We start from the raw sequence: 17384 nt of genomic DNA on the forward strand, positions 1-17384 counted from the left end.
ATATATCTTATGCCTATTGGTAAGTCATTTTTCTGCTCAATCGGGAAGTTCCTTTTATTTTTTAAAAAGTGCTTATATTTTAGAATTATCCCAAAGCAAAAGTCAAAGAAAGAAAAATAATAAATGAGTATAAAACCAATGTAGAAAATTAGCCCTTCTGTTTGCAGAGGGTATGGGAGGAAAGATTTACCTTCTAAACCATTTTATTACTGATAACCTACTTGAAAGTTTTAAGGTAATTTTGAATTGGTGAATAAGCATAATCTGGTAACAAATAAGCTTCTGTTAAAAGGTCATTTTTCACAAATTTAAATGAAGTACGAATACAGAGAAACGTACGGTTAATAGGAAAATAATTTAGAAAAGATCAAAACAATCCAGACAGGAACACAATAATTATGCCATATTCAGCCATAAATGGATAGCTATTTTAAAGAAGAACTAGAAGTGTAAAACTTCATAATGATGTCTATAGTTCACTTATGGTGTGTTGTTGGTAGCTGTTTATTGAATTGTATCATAAATATAAAATTTTATAAAACGTAAGTGTTCTTTATTATAATATATGGTTTTTATTGTTCTTAACTAGAAATAGGTTCATAGTATCTAGTCTTGCTATCTGATTAGAAGTTAAAGAAAAATTCCACTTTGATGGTGAACTCCAAAACCAATTTGTTTTCTTTAAAATACCTTAAAGTCTATATTAGGAAGATATATTGACATATATTACACCTAGTTCACCTTGTATGATACAGAAGAAATTAGATTACTTAGAGATTACTTACAAATTCTTAGACATTGCTTATAACAGAGATACTATTTGTTTTCTCAGTTATTATTACAACTTAAAGTAAAGCTCTTTTGGGAAGTGGGAAACCTAATTTGAGAATATTTTTGACTGAAGTTCCTACAGCCATATTTGGAAGTGGTAATTTGGAGCCTTAAACTGATTATGAGCAAAATGTGAACACTTCTAGTAAGATAATTTATTCACGATGTATCTGTAGATGATATCAACTCCATCACCTCATAAACATTTCCTAGAGTATGGATATATAATGAGCAATTAAAAAAAAAAAACTCTACAATCCAGCTTCTTCAAAGACAATATCTAAGTCTGTTTTAGTTATCAAATCTGTGTTGGGAAGAGGTAGATTTCTGCGGGAGATTGACTGCATGTGTAGTCCATGCTATTCTCTACATGGTACAGTATGTAATTGGATTAAACTGGATCATCAAAGATCTTTCTGTATGGCCATTTAATTTTCATTTTCTGTAAAGCATTTTTTTCAACATATTATTTTAGATTTTTTCCATATGTGTCTTTATCAAATCTTTTTTTAAAGAGTCAGATATAATTTTTAAGTTATTTACTTGAAATATGTTATTGGATGTATAGCTTCATATACTACATCAATTTATCAGAAGCTGCCAGTCTATAGCACATGGCAGCATAGGGACTTATTAAAATGAAATCAGCAGTACATTGTGAACCAATCCATATGAATAACAAATATGAGTCCATGTGGGGATTTGATAGTGGAAATTTAGTTCATAACTCATTACAAAAATAAGTAAGACATAATGAGAAGGAGATTTTACTCTTTAACCTCAATAACACTAGCACATTTTGGTGTGCGTTTCAACACTCATGAGAAATTAGCCTGAGGTACCAAAGTTAGGCCATGTGAAAAATAAGTATAGTGATCATCTATTGTTTTCTCAATTAGTAGAATATTTTCATATTCCTCTAAGAAGAACCTATGTACTTTAAATAGGGGCAATATATTTCAGACTACAATTTCCTGATGGTTAATTCGTTGTGGGTGTGTGCATAAAACAGGAAGTCAGTTGATCAGAAACCCTGATGAGATATTATTTTGAGATCAAAGAGAGAGAAAGACACTCAATTCTTTGCCAATAATGGACAAGTAGGGTTTTCTAGCTATCAGTAGCCATTCTCCTGCCATGAAACGATAGTCTTCAGCAAAAGAGAATGAACCAAGAAGAGAAACTGAGGCAAGAAAAGACAAAACTCTGGAAGTCTTTGAGAATTTGGTTCCAATTGCCCCATAAACTCAGGTGCCCTTTTCCTTGTCTCATGTATTATATAAACCAATACATTTCCCCCTAGGCTTGTTTTAACTGAGATCTATAATTTACGTAGAGAAAAGTCCTAATACCATGAGAAGACCATATTTATGTGTGTAATGGACACATGAATATACAAACAGAAAAAGATGGTAGAGAGAATAGTGTAGCTGACTCATAGTGAGAAGCAAAAAGAAGCAGCAAACGAAGCCTGAAACACAGAGATCAGCCTTAGTTTCAAAACTGATAGCTGTTAGGGCCAGTTGACAAAATGCCAACAATACTTTATTTATTTAAAATCTCCATCCCAAAATACAGTGTTTAAAAGATTTTAGACTTTGAACTCCAAAACTTGTGCAATTACTGCAAGTATAAATTTGGAAAAATTATTTAACTTTTGAAATCTTTATTTTGCTCAGCTGCGAAGTGGGAATAATAAAAGTAATTTTTATAGCTGAGTATGAGAAATTTGCTAATGGATTCTAAAGCACTAAACCCTAGTGTCTAATGCTTAGCAAAGCTCAGTAAAAAAGTAAATGAAAAGTTGTTATGATTATTTCAATAAATAAGAAAGTTAATTTATTTTTTATGTGCTAAAAACTTCTTGGACAAATGAGAAGTGGCTTGTGTAACAGAACTCTATTTTTTTTTTTTCAAACCAAGTTAAAGTATTTAATGAATAGCTTTATACTAGTATTTTTCTAAATGCAGTAGAAATGTAAAACACATAAGTCAAAATACAATTTTTAATTAATTCATTTATTTACCAATTCAACAAACAAATGAATATTTATACCAATTTGTGATGGCTCTATTTTATACTGAATTAACTAAGGAATACATTTTAGTACAAATAAAAAATATAAAAATTCTATTTTTCTTTGGTGTCCTTGTTTAATAAGAAGGCAAAATATCATTGAATTAGTTATAATTCTCAAAAATATTGTGTAGAACCAATAGAATAAATACATCCATATATAGAGAGATGTATTTTAGGAATTGGCACAGGTGAGTGTCAGGGCTGGCATATCTGAAATCCATAGGGCAAGCTGGCAGGCTGGAAATTCACGTAAGACTTGATGTTGAATCTTGCATGCAAAATGTACAAATAGGCTGTAAACTCAAGCAAAGTTGTTTTTTTTTTTCTTTTTATTTTAATGTGGCAGTCAGAAGGCTGAACTTAAAAACATCAGTTTTTTCTCTTACTGCTTTTAAGGAAATGGATGAGGCTCCCTCACATTATGGAGGGCCATCTGTTTTACTCAATGTCTACTGACTTTAATGTTAATCATATTTTTAAAAAATACCTTCACACCAACATCTAAATTAGTGATATACCAAGCAACTGACCACTATGTTCTAGCCAAGTTGAGAAATACAATAAACCATAGAAATAAATAAACCACCAAATTAGTTGTGTGAATACATTGTTTGACAAAAACTATTCAAGATTTATTTCTCTGGTCTGAAATAAAATCTCAGTTATATAGATTTGATTGCTATTATACAAAAATTTACCTTTATTTCCTGAGATTAAATTTCTTTCTCTCTACACTGTTGAAAAAACTAACTCTTTCCAATTTATTAAAACTGACCTTTAGAAACAATGATTTTAATGTATAAGCCATATAAAACAAGGTATTATATTTTATGCTATTATATTCAGCTCAGGCTCCCTTAGATTTCCTCATTTACACCATCTACATGTACATTCATTTTAACCATTTGATGATACTGATCACATATTGACCAATAATGGGACTTTTAGGAAGTAATTAGATTTAAATGAGTTCCTAAGGTGGGCTCCACATAATAGGATTGGTGACCTCATAACATGAGATCAGGGAGCTTCATCTCCCCACATGCACTGAAGAATGGAGAGAGCCGTTTCCAGACACTGTGTTGGTGCCTTGATCTTGGAATTCTAGTCTCTAGAACTGTGCAGTATAAAATTCTGTTGTTTAAGGCACCCAGTCCATGCTATTTCATTATAGCAGACTGACCTACTACATTTATGTAGGCCAATCCAAATCATATTTAAGGATAAAATTATATATACGAACATATTTGATTCCCCAGTTCCCTTGATGGCTTCTCACCACATGAGTTGCTCTTGGTATATAACCCAAATAATCCAGCCAAGATTGAGAAGTTATACTTCACCACCCACCTTGAAGGCAGGTATACACAGTATTTTCAAAGAAACTGAATTATGAGGAAGCCCACATCTCTAGAAAATTTTTGGGTGGAACATTTAACTTTAAGCCAGAGCCTCACACTTGTTATAGTGATCAGGAAACTGTAAACTTTCCTTTTAATGCTATTCCTTTTATTTGGTAAAAGTTTAACCTTTCTGCTCTCACAAGAAGGCCCAGAGCCCAGTTGCATTTCCCTGGGATTGTGCTAAGTGTTTTTGACTGTTTTAGGAACCAGGAACTGGTGGAGGTGATGTTCTCCAGTTCTGGGACATAGCCTGGAAGAGACCTGGCATCTCTGGTTTTGCAGTGTTGAGTGTCTAGCTCTGATGTAACAAGACTGGCTACCCTGAATAGAAAACATGGAAAAGTCACAGGGAGAGGATGTGGCCTGGAAACTTTACGAAGTCCCAGCCATCCCAAGATTCCCGCTCACCCTAGCCTTCCCAGACAGCACAACTATGGGTGAGCTACCTTGCATCTTTCAGCCCAGTGCAGTCAACACCTTACTTTGACCTCATTTCTGTAGAAGAATTAACTACACTGCTAAGCCCAATCACCCTCAATATTGTAAGATATTAAAAAATCAATGTAGCTCTGTATTACACTACTTTTGGGACTTATTTTTTTAAACAGTAGATATTTCCCCATGCTAGTAGCAAGATTTATAACTGTGTCACAGAAAAATTCATTTCTATGGTTGATAATGTCTCAGAAGAGAAGAATCTAGACAGGGTCAAGAGGAATACAGTCTAACAAGATACGTTTCCTAATTGTATTCCTGATACAATGTTTTCTTCAGTTCCATAATCCTCAACTAAAAGCCTGTCACTGCCTTACTTTCAAGAATATATTCTAATAATTAAATAAAGAATTATGAGTAATTCAAACATTATTCAATTGTATCAGTTTCAATCACAGCTTACGTTCCAAAACAGTAAAGAATTCTTATAAACATAATGTGCAGGTAAGATTGCTGGTCAAATGCTCGATTTTACTAGTTCATTATTTCAGTTGTGATTCATTGAAAATCTCCATTTGCACTGTAAATGTGAAAGAATATGTTTAAAATTGTAATAGGCTATGACATTTTAAAAACCAATGGAATTTTATCCAGAAAAAATACATTGTATAACTTGCTGTGGTTTCTTCCTCAAACTCAGTACTTTAAAAATGAAGTAATTATCACTCACACTAAAATGGATTTTCTTCCTTGATTCTTTTTTAGTTAATGCCAGAAAATGAAATATATGTTTGCTAATTTATGACTGAAACAGAGATTTTAATTTTCAAAACTGTAAAAATTACATGTATGACCTCTCAGTTTGAACGTGACAGTTAAAGTGAAGTCATATATATTATCTGCAAATTATAAAAAATTACAGAAGTGTAAGGCTAATACATTATTTTTCTTAAGAGCTCAGCAATTTTTTACAACATCCATGACTTCCCAAGGTTAATATGAAATATAACATATTGCAATAATTCAATATTATGCTAGCCATAAAATTTAGATATTTGATAGCAAATAATCTTTTTTTTTTGTTGTTCTCCTACTTTCCCTTCTCCTGGAGTTCTTCTCCTTTATCTTCTTTTTCCGCTGCTTTCCTTCTTTTTCAAATGCATATAATCTAAGACAGATTTTTCTAATCTCTGCTTTTTTTTTCACATACTCAGAATATTTTCTAGTCACTTCTTAGGAAAACAAACTGCTGCCCAAGCTTCAGACACTCATCCACTTTCTCCTCAATTTTTATTCCTTTTATGTATTATTCTGAGGACACTTTCAAGTATTGGTCTGAACTCAGTGCCACAAGTGTCATTCTTACTACTACTTGTAAGCTGACAAATTGAAGATAATAAGTAGAAATTTCTTATCATTCCCATGAAATGTCAGCTTGGGTCTTCTGTCTCTAATTATCTCTTATCTTTGCTTATTACTGGAAATGCAAGAGACATTTTCCTTTTCTACATATCTATAACAGTTATTTTATACAATTTGTCTGAGGTTTTAAATACTTATCAAGAACTCTGTATTCATTTTCTATTGTGTAACAAATTATCACAAACATAGTGTCTTGCAAGAAATTTATTCTTTCATCATTTCCATGAGTGGGAACTGGTGCCACAGGTTTACTGAGTTCTCCATGGAGGGTCTCAGAGGCTGTAATCAAGATGCAGACCAATCTATGAACTCATCTGAGGCTCAGGGGCCTCTTCAAAACACACTCAGTTATTGGCAGAGTGTATTTCTGTCTCCTGTAAGATTGAGGTTCTCATTTTCTGCTAGTTATAAGTTAAGAAACAATTTCAGCTCCTACAGAGCCTGGCATTCCTTGCCAGATGGCCTCCATAGATAGTTTACAGTGTGGATGTTTGCGTAGTTTTCAGGCCAGAAGGAATGTGCCTCTCTGCCTTTTCATCTTCTTTTTAGGGTTGTTACGATTAGGTCACCGATGTTAATCTCTCATTAATTCACAGAGAACATTGAAAAGTACCCAAATCATGAGATGCATATCCTAGCACATATCCTAGCCACAGAAGTAGCTCATATTCAAGGGGAATAGCTAACACAGAGTATGGACAACAGAGTGAAAATTCGGGGACCATTTAGTAATTTTGCCTGACACAGACTGCTGTTGAGACCTTTCATTATGACTTCTATTTTCCTAAATATAATTCTTATCCTCCCATAGTTGATACATCCTAGATAATAAAAGGAAATGGATAATTATCATAGACTCTGTTTATTATAATCCCTTGTAGGTAAGAGATATTTGTATTATATGTTGTTTATATTTTTAATTGTATATTGATTAAATATATAACCTAAAATGTAATACATACTATAAATATATCATTTAAAATGTTATAAATAAATAGATACACACACACATCAAAAGTATTTTTATTCTAGCATTTCCCTAATCTAATCTTAATACACCTAAGAACAACACTTAAAATTTTCAAATACAGTTTTTCATTTATTTTTCGGTCAAGGAGTTAGATTCTGGTAGTGTGAATTCTTATATTTTCAATTACTTGTTTCCATATACCAGATATCAACTTTGTGTCATTATGCGCTCATTCTTATTCTGCACTCTAGCTCCATCACCAACTGTTCACTTTGTGATGTATATATAAATATTGGAAGTGCTCCTAGCCTACAAAGTTTCTGCTTTCAGGAATGTTACAATCTAGATAAAAATCAGATCTCAACCTTTTTATTTATCAATTGTTATTTATTTACTTATATCTAAGAGATAAAGGCAATAACTGATAAATTCCAAATGATCGGAATGAATAATTAATGCTACAGCAATTTAGAGAAATGATACACATACTTCGTTCTTTGGCTATCTGCTATCATTTCATCAATTAAGTAACTGAGGAGATTGAAACATGCATTATGAAAATACCCTGACATATATTTGGATTTTTAGTTTTCTTCAGGTATGTTTCCCTGTTATATTGAAATATACTGCAATATAACTTGGTAAGTTTATTATAGTCAAATAGATATTTCATGCTTTCATTTGGTGTCGTTGTATCTTGTTTTTTAGTACAGATAAATTGAAGGACTATCAGATGAAATTTCTCATCTTATGCCCAATAAACTGTTGGAAAAAGCAGCAAAGGAGAAAAGACTTACAGAGTTCCTACAAAAATTGGCTATGAGTAACATATAAACAAGGAACAACAAACTGTGGAAGGCCACAGGAGGCCTCGGAGGAGGAAGGCCTCTTCATGCCTCATGTTCCGGTATAGGGTGACCTCGGCTCTGTTACCATAAACATTTTGCTCAAGGATGTGAAACCCCTTCGTAGCACTGTGACGTAGCCAGACTTGTAGGCTCCATGTAAGTTCTGTGTTTCCACCAACTTCACATAGATAATACGCTAAGATAACCACATGTTCTTATTTTGTGAAACACCTTAGCCACCGCTATTATAAATCCTTAGGATGACACACCAGTTCTGGCTCACTGATTCAGTTCCTGCTCACTGATTCACTCCACCATCATTCCGCCTCTACCTTGTAGATCAAAGTAATTGTAATCAATAAATAGTGTGGATGATCAGAGCTCTGGGCCTTCACTGTCTCCTTCAAAGTAATAAAGTGATGGTCCCCGGTCCCACTTTTTCTCTTAATTTGTCTTTTTCTCATTTCTTTGTCCCACCCACCCATTGGTGATGTAAGGCTGGCTCCCTACATAAACAATATGCAATTCTTATGTTTTATTGTCATTCATAAGCCATGGAGTATGGCTGATGAATAACAGGAAGTCGACTATTTGAATTACATTGCAAAGAGAGTCGTATTTATAATATACACTTGAAAGCAGAGTCAGAAATGCATTTAGAGTTTGTTAAGGCATTTTGCTTACTGTTGCGTAACATTATAGAGATACTGTATTTCAGCAGCCATCACTGTAATTTTCTTCTGATCCAACATTTTGCTGCTGATGAACTTGGACATTGTCCAAGAAAAGATCAAGAATAGACACTCCAAAGCCAGTGCAATTCTGGATTTTATTTCCTCACTGTATGCTGACATAATCATTGCACTATATAGGCAAATCAGTCCATGAATAATAAATGCATAATTCTGAAATAATAAAATCATTGGAATAGTTTTCATCACCTTCTCTCATAAACAACAACAACAAATGTAATTTAAAAAAAGGCAGAACTATTCCAGACATATGAATGAAATTATTAAGGTTGGGCATTAGTGCTAGCCTTGTTTTAAAAACATAAATTATGACTTATTATAACCTTGTTTATAGGCATCACCTCAGGCTTTCAAATTCCTTTTCATATCACAAGCAGATTTATCACAATGGCCACCTGCATGCTTTCCCCACAGGAATCAATTGCCTTTATCTTGTAGGGGTCAGTATTTCCAGGTTATGTATTATTTCACATTCAATCTGGCTTGTATAATTATTTCATATGGAACTGTGCCAATTATTAGAATTACTTTGCATTTCACAAATACATCATTTTAATGCAAATGATAAAATGCATACAAATGAAACTGGTAGAAATATTGTTCAGACACTATATATATATATATATATATATATATATATATATACTTTTTTTTTTTTTTTGCTACCAACTCCTGGAAATTAAAAGCTTTGCTATTAATGAAGAATGTGTTTTCAATGGAGAATTCACTAGCAGACAGAACTCTTCACCTATAAGCCAACTGGAAGAATCATTTGCAAATGCAACACATAATAAAGTTCTCTTATTAGATCCACAAAGTAGTTTTGGACCATCTTCAGTAAATTTCTGCTAATGATTGATAGAGACAAATGATACAGAAAGTAAAGCTACTGTATGTACAAGCCCTTTTTGGTAAACTAATTTAATAATAATGTTTATGTTCTTCACATCTGGAGAAATTATAAATATCAGTAACAAATTCTTAAGATGGCTGGGCGCGGTGGCTCAAGCCTGTAATCCCAGCACTTTGGGAGGCCGAGGTGGGTGGATCACGAGGTCAACAGATCTAGACCATCCTGGTCAACATGGTGAAACCCCGTCTCTACTAAAGATACAAAAAATTAGCTGGGCATGGTGGCGCGTGCCTGTAATCCCAGCTATTCAGGAGGCTGAGGCAGGAGAATTACCTGAACCCAGAAGGCGGAGGTCGCGGTGAGCCAAGATTGTGCCATTGCACTCCAGCCTGGGTAACAAGAGGGAAACTGTCTCAAAAACAAAAAAATTCTTAAGACGTTTTAGCATTTTTACATTTCCTTTAATGTTGTGTAATATTATTGAATATTACTATAACGCAGTCTTTATTTTAATTTTCTAATTTTTACTTTTATGTTTGTACTATACTGTAAGAATTTGTTTTCTAAAATGTTAGGGCTTAAATTTCATCTTTTCGCAGATTTGTAAGACAATCAAAAGATCTTCCATCATATTATGTGTTCTGATATTGTTTAAAATATAGAATTATCTGTTCTTGGAACTCAGATGTAAAATTGGCTGGAATTTAAATACTTTTTGAAACTTCTTTATTATATTTCTATTTTTAGGCAGATTTTTTTTTCAATTACATTTTACTCAAAACTTAAACAAAATAATGCTGAAATTTCACTTTTTTCTAGAACAAAAAAAACTATTTCATTGTGTTTTCAAATTTGATAGTGTATCACACTAAAATTATTTGCTTAAAATTTTGCATTCTTTATCTCAGATTATATTCAGTCACATTTATAATGTTATTTATTATTCCTTTTGTTAGATTTTCCAATAGCCTTTAAAAAGCATGCCTATTAAAATAAATAGACCCGCTTCTGTATTTGTTATTCCTGCCATTTTTTAAATCATGGAACACGAATTTATCTCAATATTCTTCAATATTAGTATTGCTGTTTGTTTTATATCTTAATAAGCTGAAATTTTAATTACTTTTCTCTTTCTTTCTTGACAACAATAGGATTTAATGTGACACATTTGCTGCCCACAGAGCTTTTACTTTTCCTAATATGTTTTCAAGAGTAGGTCTAAATGTACATTTACTTTCAAAGCATCTTTTACTGAAGTTTAATTACCTCTTTTTTCTAGAGTTAAGATTTATTTAACTTATTTATAAATTCCAAAATAGCTTAAGCTATTCTATAATCTGCTAATGTGATTGTATTAATTGAAATGCAATTTTAATTTTTCTTTGCATTATTTTAACTGATAATTATCTATTATATTATTTTGCTCTAGAAAAGGCTGATGTGTGTGTGTGTGTGTGTGTGTGTGTGTGTGTGTGTGTCATAGACTATGATCAAAACTGAGAAATTTTTATGGATGTGGGTGTGTGGTGTGTGTTAAGAGAGAGAAAGACTGAGACAGAAAAAGAGAGAAAGAGAGAGCATGTTCAGGAAAAGATTCAGAGGAAAGAAAAATAATGTAGCTTAACTGAATTGTCAGTAAAATGTAAAATTAAAATTCTAATACTTTTAAAATTATACCCAAAATTTTTAAACTTTTACTATATTCCATAAACTTTTAATCTTCGTAACAATTCTATTACATAAGATGTATTAATAACTCTGTTTTACAGATGAGTAAACAGAGGCATTAAAATAAAGTATCAGCCCCTCCAGTATTAGGTCTTAATTCTGTTGAGGCTTGTGTCAGTTTAAATAGCAGAGATAACAGTCCTTGCATTCAGAGAGGGACAGAGTCTTGCTGAATGCTGTAACCACTAGAATGTGGTGAAGCGATGTCTTTCTTGGCATAGCCTTTATGAAGATTAGTAATTCCCACTGCCTAGTTCTCACAGCCTAGAGCTGCCACATGAGAAGTCTGAACACCCTGAGGAAGCCAAGGTATTTATAGTCTAAGGGAAAAAGGGGAAGAAGCCTTGAAACAGAGAGAGGAGGAGGAATGCATGGTCAGATACCAGCTGTTCAAGCTCCCAGACATTTAAGACTTCCCATCTGTGACCACAGACAGACATCATGGGTGAGCCATCCTTGTGCAGGCTTTCAGGCTCACACAATGGTGGCAAAGAAGAATAAATAATAATTGTGGAAAATAGTAATAAATTGTTGATTTACATCATTTATTTTGTTAAGTACCAGTAGATAAGCTGAATATGATCCTTTCTTCTCTCTCTTTCACACTTTGAAAGGCATATAGCCTATGTTTATTTTTAATACTAATTTTTGTTTTTACAAACATCTAGTATAACTTATATAGTTATCTTCATGTTAACTTATATGAATTGTCATAAATGTAAAATGAACAAATTAGCATCACATGTCAGTAAAATTTTATACCTCAATACATATATCTATATTAATAGTTTCCTTAATTTGCTAAATTAAAAAAATTAATTGACCAAAATAGTTTTCCATGTAATACCTAATACTCAAAATGTATCTTTTAAATAATGATTATAATGAGCTTCACATGCTTTATTTATCTTATTTTTATCCACATTAGCTGGATTATGCCTATAAGTGGCTCTGTACTAACTTGAAGGACCAACTGGATGAATATGATACTCTGAGTTTGTAATTTTTGTAAGTAAAACTACATTGTCATATGAGTGTTCACTGGCATTTAATGTGAAGAAAGGTATTTGTATGTATCTAAGTTTTATTCCTTAATTGATTTATAGTTTCTATATGGAATATATTAGGATATAAATGTTAATATGTAGAAAATGTTAAATAAAGTTGTAGATACGTTCATGTAAGGAGTCTAAAATTTTGTCATTTAGTTTTTCATAATGAAGAATATCATTGTATCATATTTGAATATTTTGTATTCCCTCTTTCCCAGCACCCTTACTTAGGGGATACTGTGATATGTGAATAGAATGATCTCAGTCTATCTATCACATGCCTTTTTTTTTCTTATCATTTTCATATATTCACTAACATTATCTGACTTCCAGGGTCAGGGAATTTCCTGAATTTATTTTATACTTTATCACTTTAGTTTCTTTATGGCTTTGTCAAAAACAAACAAACAGAACAATCCCTTCCATTTCTTAAAAAATATGTTTAAATTTTTCTAAAATGTACTCCTTTTTCTTAGAACAATACTATTTATTCATACTGAGGAAAATATTTGTCTTAGCTCACACTCAAAGAATGACTATGCTTTCCTGATAAGGGTTGATAGCAAATCCAAAATGAAGTTGGTTTTGTTAGAGATTGTTATGGGTTTTAGTCCAAATCTGTGAGAAAATAGAGGCGAGAAAATAAATTTTTACATATACTTTATAGATTTTAACCACACCACAAAAGAGATGTTGTGATAATCTGGGCAAACAGGGAAGGGAGGAGCTGAAAATAGAAATAGAGTCAGTCACAGCAGGGAGTTTTGCCTTCTGTCTAAGTGTGTCTTTTCAGTGCCTGGTGTGGCAGCCAGGATTTGGCCTCCTCAGGGTGCCTGGTGATTGCCTGGAATAGATGACTTCCTTAAGAGCCAACCACAGCATATCCCCTGATTTTGCCTGGCAGAGCCTTCTGTTCTAAGCACACTCCGAGTCTAAGCCAAGAATAAACCTTGCCAAATGCACTTTTCTTATTTTGGCTAAAAGAAAGAAGAATGCTTCCCTAGTGGTATTGCCAAGGTTGAAAACTCACTCCCATTTGCCCATGGTTCATCTTATTAAATACAAATGGCACTCTGCCGGGATCTGATCTCACATGCTTTCCGGATAGAGAGTGAGTCACTGATTTGTTATTGTTTGAATGTTCCTTTATACCCTACATAACAAATAATTACAATAATTTCTTGGTGTTTCTCATATAGTGAGCAAACTCTCCCTAATTTCAAATACTGTTTTGGGTTTCTCTCTATTTTTTGAGTTTCATTTGTGATTTTAATTGGAAGTAAATTTGGGAAGGACTAGAGAGCCATTAGGTTGAGGCCTACCTTGAAGTTGTCACAGCAACAGGCACATTTTTTTTCCATTCTAAGAACAAATATTCTTACCAAAATGTCAGTTCTTCAGGACTTAACATCATCTTCTGGTTGTGAATTAAACAAAACAAATATAGATTTTTTTTTAAACTTTAGAGGTCATTTTTAATAGAAGATACATTGAATGTAAATTAGCAACACAACAACCTTAATATTAAAAAATGATTTAAAAAGTCATGTTGAATGTTGGGATACTATATAAGAATTAATATCTTTGTTCTTCATTATTTTCAACATCTTTTTAAAGTAACAATCTCTGGGGTGCAGTAAACTACCATGGCACACGCATACCTATGCAACAAACCTGCACATTCTACACATGTATCCCAGAACTTAAAGTAAAATAAAAATTAAATTTTAAAAACCCTTCAAAAACAGAAAAAGTAACAATCTCTGTATCTATAAACCCAACATATTACTTATAAAATCACTAATTGGTTGCTCTTACCTATTTGGAATTTTGTAGCAACCAGTGCTTATTTATTTTGCTTTCAAGTCATAGATTTTGATATACAATTCAACGTTCATAAGAGAGGAGACAGAGAGAGAGAGAGACAGACAAAGACACACACACACACAGAGAGAGAGAGAGAGAGAAACAAGTATGTAAAATTGTACAAGAATATATCTGCTTCAAGAAGAGCTGAATTCAGGGTATCAAACATGGGCTCTGTTCATCTCTCTGTTGGATTCGTTTTCAGAACTTATATAACCTAAAGCATCTAAAAGATGATAATTAATTACTCTTGTGAACATCATCACTAGTGTCTGTATTATCATTAGTACATGATTCTGTGTTACGTCTGAGAGTGTTTTTGTTTTTGCTCTTTATTTGTTGCCATTTTTGTAAAAAGTAACAGGATGGCTTCCTTTAATTATATTATATTGATCCTTTATAATGTGTCATACAATGAAATGGCCATTAGGGAGCACAAAGATGAATAAGAAACTCTCTTTGTCCTTGAACTTATCTTTATTTCAAAAAATGAAATATGGCCCTAATAATAGCTAATTAGCAAAAATGACATATATTAGAAAATTTAATTAATATTAAAAAGTGCCCCATTCACATAAAAACACATTTTACTTGGAATCTATATCGTAAAAGCCTTGGCACACCATTCCTTCTTCATAGATGGAGACTGTCTGCAAAATAATTCATTTTGAGACCTGAGGTTATGAAAAGTTATAGGGTTATGAAAGGCGACAGAAATGTTAATGTACAGCTTTTATGTTTGTAATAAGCCTCTCCGAATAGAGCAGAAAATAATAACTACCTCTAATGAAACTTTATTCGGTGTCAGCCTGTTGGCTTTTACTGGACTGAAATGTCTCCATTGTTGACTTTCTGGGTTTTGAATTTATTTTCTTCCAAAGACACAATCTCTAAGATCAGGAACCATCAGCTCCGTATCTGAGCTTCCAACCACCCCACATTAGTCTGGGCCTTTGCTCTTGTTCCCGTTTTTCAAAGAGTGAAATTTATTTATTTGGAATTCAAAAGTCCAGGCAGTATCACATCACTTACTCAATAAATGTGAATTCTCCAACTATTTTTTAATCCCATTTTAGAATATAGAGATCTCTGATTGGCAGGAACATTAGAAATAAATGTATCATGGCCAGTAGTGCAAATGGGGGATTGCAGGTTTTGAAAAGCCACCCTAAGCCATATTAAGGGGGTTGGAAGAACCATCAGAGCCTAAGTCATAAAAATTTGGGGTTGAGAAAGATGAAGAACAAAAAACAGCTTTATTGCTTATATATGACCAAGAAAAGATTAACATGGCAAAAAAAAAAAAAAAAAAAAAAAGGCAACATGTGTATGCCTTGCTAGCATGGGAGAAAGGGAAGGTCAGGAACCAAACAGAGCCAATTTCCTAGAGATGGCCTGTTCTATTGGTCTGTTTTCCTGAATCTGTTTAAAATTAGTACTTTCAGAGCACAGAAACAATGCATGCTAAAAAATATATGGCCAAAGCTCCTTCTAACAAAGATTTAACTTGCTCCAGGAACAAAATAATTGTTTTAGGTTAAGAGAGAGTAATTATAGACTATTCCCCTCCCTTTAGGCCCCCACTAATCCCAAAAGTAAAAATATACACCATGGAACATTGACAATTGAGTACCAAAGTATTAAAATTTCAAATAAATATCCCAAAAGGTAGCACCTGCTCGTAGTTAATAGTTTTTACTATAAACCAAATTAGTCTGTTTTTAAAGTAATTTTTAATTTAAAAATGTTTATTTCAGTATCACAATAAAGTATTATGTAAAATTTAATATTATTACCAAACTGTAGTAAAACTCCATGAAATTTCTTCCAAACATTAGATATAAGATTTGAAAGAATTTTTTGTTATACATTGTATTGAGAAAAACTTAAATATGTTTTTCCTATACCATATACATTCTTCCAGTGCTAAGTTCCATATGACACTTTCATACCACAGTATGACTCTGGCCTTTATCCATGTAACACTGCAACTAAGATAGATGGTAGGAGTATTCTAGACGCCATTATTTTTGCACCTAAATAGCTATCTATGACTTATCAATAGCCAGAAATTATGAGAATTATAAAAAGATATCTCGTTCTATCCAAACTAAATGTGTTACCAACCCAATTTCTTCTTAGTCATATCCTGAAAATGTCCATGGCCATTTTAAAACTATGTAACTGGAGGAAAAATAAGATCAATGGGAATTGAAATGTTAAAAAAAAAAAGCTATATCATTTATAAATTATAATTAGAATATTTTATTTTGCAAATTCTACAAAGAAACCATGTTACTGTATAAACATGTGACTAAGGTCCTATGCAAAATTAGAGGTCGTAACAGTAAAACTTTACTAGCCTTATGGTAAATCTACATATGTTAATAAGCTCATGTTACTTCCTGTTCTTTCATTAGCCTGAAGTTTGAATAGAACACTGTTCATTGTTTATGTTAATACTCTTAAGAAAACGTTCATAGAATTGAGTTACGCTATGTACTAATTTTTCTTTCCTGTCTCACACAATTTTGCTTGCTTCTTTAGTCACTTCAGTTAACGTTTGTCTTATGTCTATGTTTACTTAGTTTTTGACTTATCATTCAGTCACTTTCAACAACTTCCCTTCATTTATATAAATTTGTCATCATACTTTTGAAACATCACGTTTTTTAACAACTTTCTCTTCTTTTAAAGTTATCTTTCCTTGAAAGGTCTCATACTACAGAATCAAGATGTGCTGCAGAGCTCTTATGCTGAAATTTCCTTGGTCCAAGTCCTAGAATTTCCTGTCTGTATTTCTTTTGTGCTTAGGTCCCCAGTTCACTGGATCTCTTGGTTTTGCCCTTCTTAGTTTCCTTTCTAATTTTATGTGAACTTTTTCCTTGTGTACCTTATTGACAAGTGGTATGTGGTAGTAAATTTCTTCAGAATCAAGTACCAGAAATTATTTAAATTGAATACTTAATTATTAATTTGCTCCATATAGAATTCAGGCTGTGTGTAGATTTCTATTTTGAATTTTTTTTTGGTTGTTCAAATTGTAAAGACACTGTCCCATGACTTTTCAGCTTCTAATATTGCTAAGAAAAGTACTGTGACTCCTGAACTTATATGTTTGTAAAGTTTCCCAAGAAAGTAATC

The 17384-nt window shown here is 32.6% G+C and overlaps 1 long non-coding RNA gene across 1 annotated transcript in view; it reads left to right on the forward strand.

The window, feature by feature from the left end:
• The window catches only part of LOC118152886 (uncharacterized), an 82232-nt gene extending 69726 nt beyond the window's left edge, over positions 1–12506 (forward strand). Inside the window, exon 5 of the long non-coding RNA XR_008480698.2 lies at positions 7850–12506. This is a non-coding gene — a long non-coding RNA (uncharacterized LOC118152886). The remainder of the gene's footprint in view (positions 1–7849) is intronic.
• The last annotated feature ends 4878 nt before the right edge of the window (positions 12507–17384 follow it).

Source organism: Callithrix jacchus, chromosome 4, assembly GCF_049354715.1.
Source record: "Callithrix jacchus isolate 240 chromosome 4, calJac240_pri, whole genome shotgun sequence".
Taxonomy (NCBI): Eukaryota; Metazoa; Chordata; class Mammalia; order Primates; family Cebidae; genus Callithrix; species Callithrix jacchus.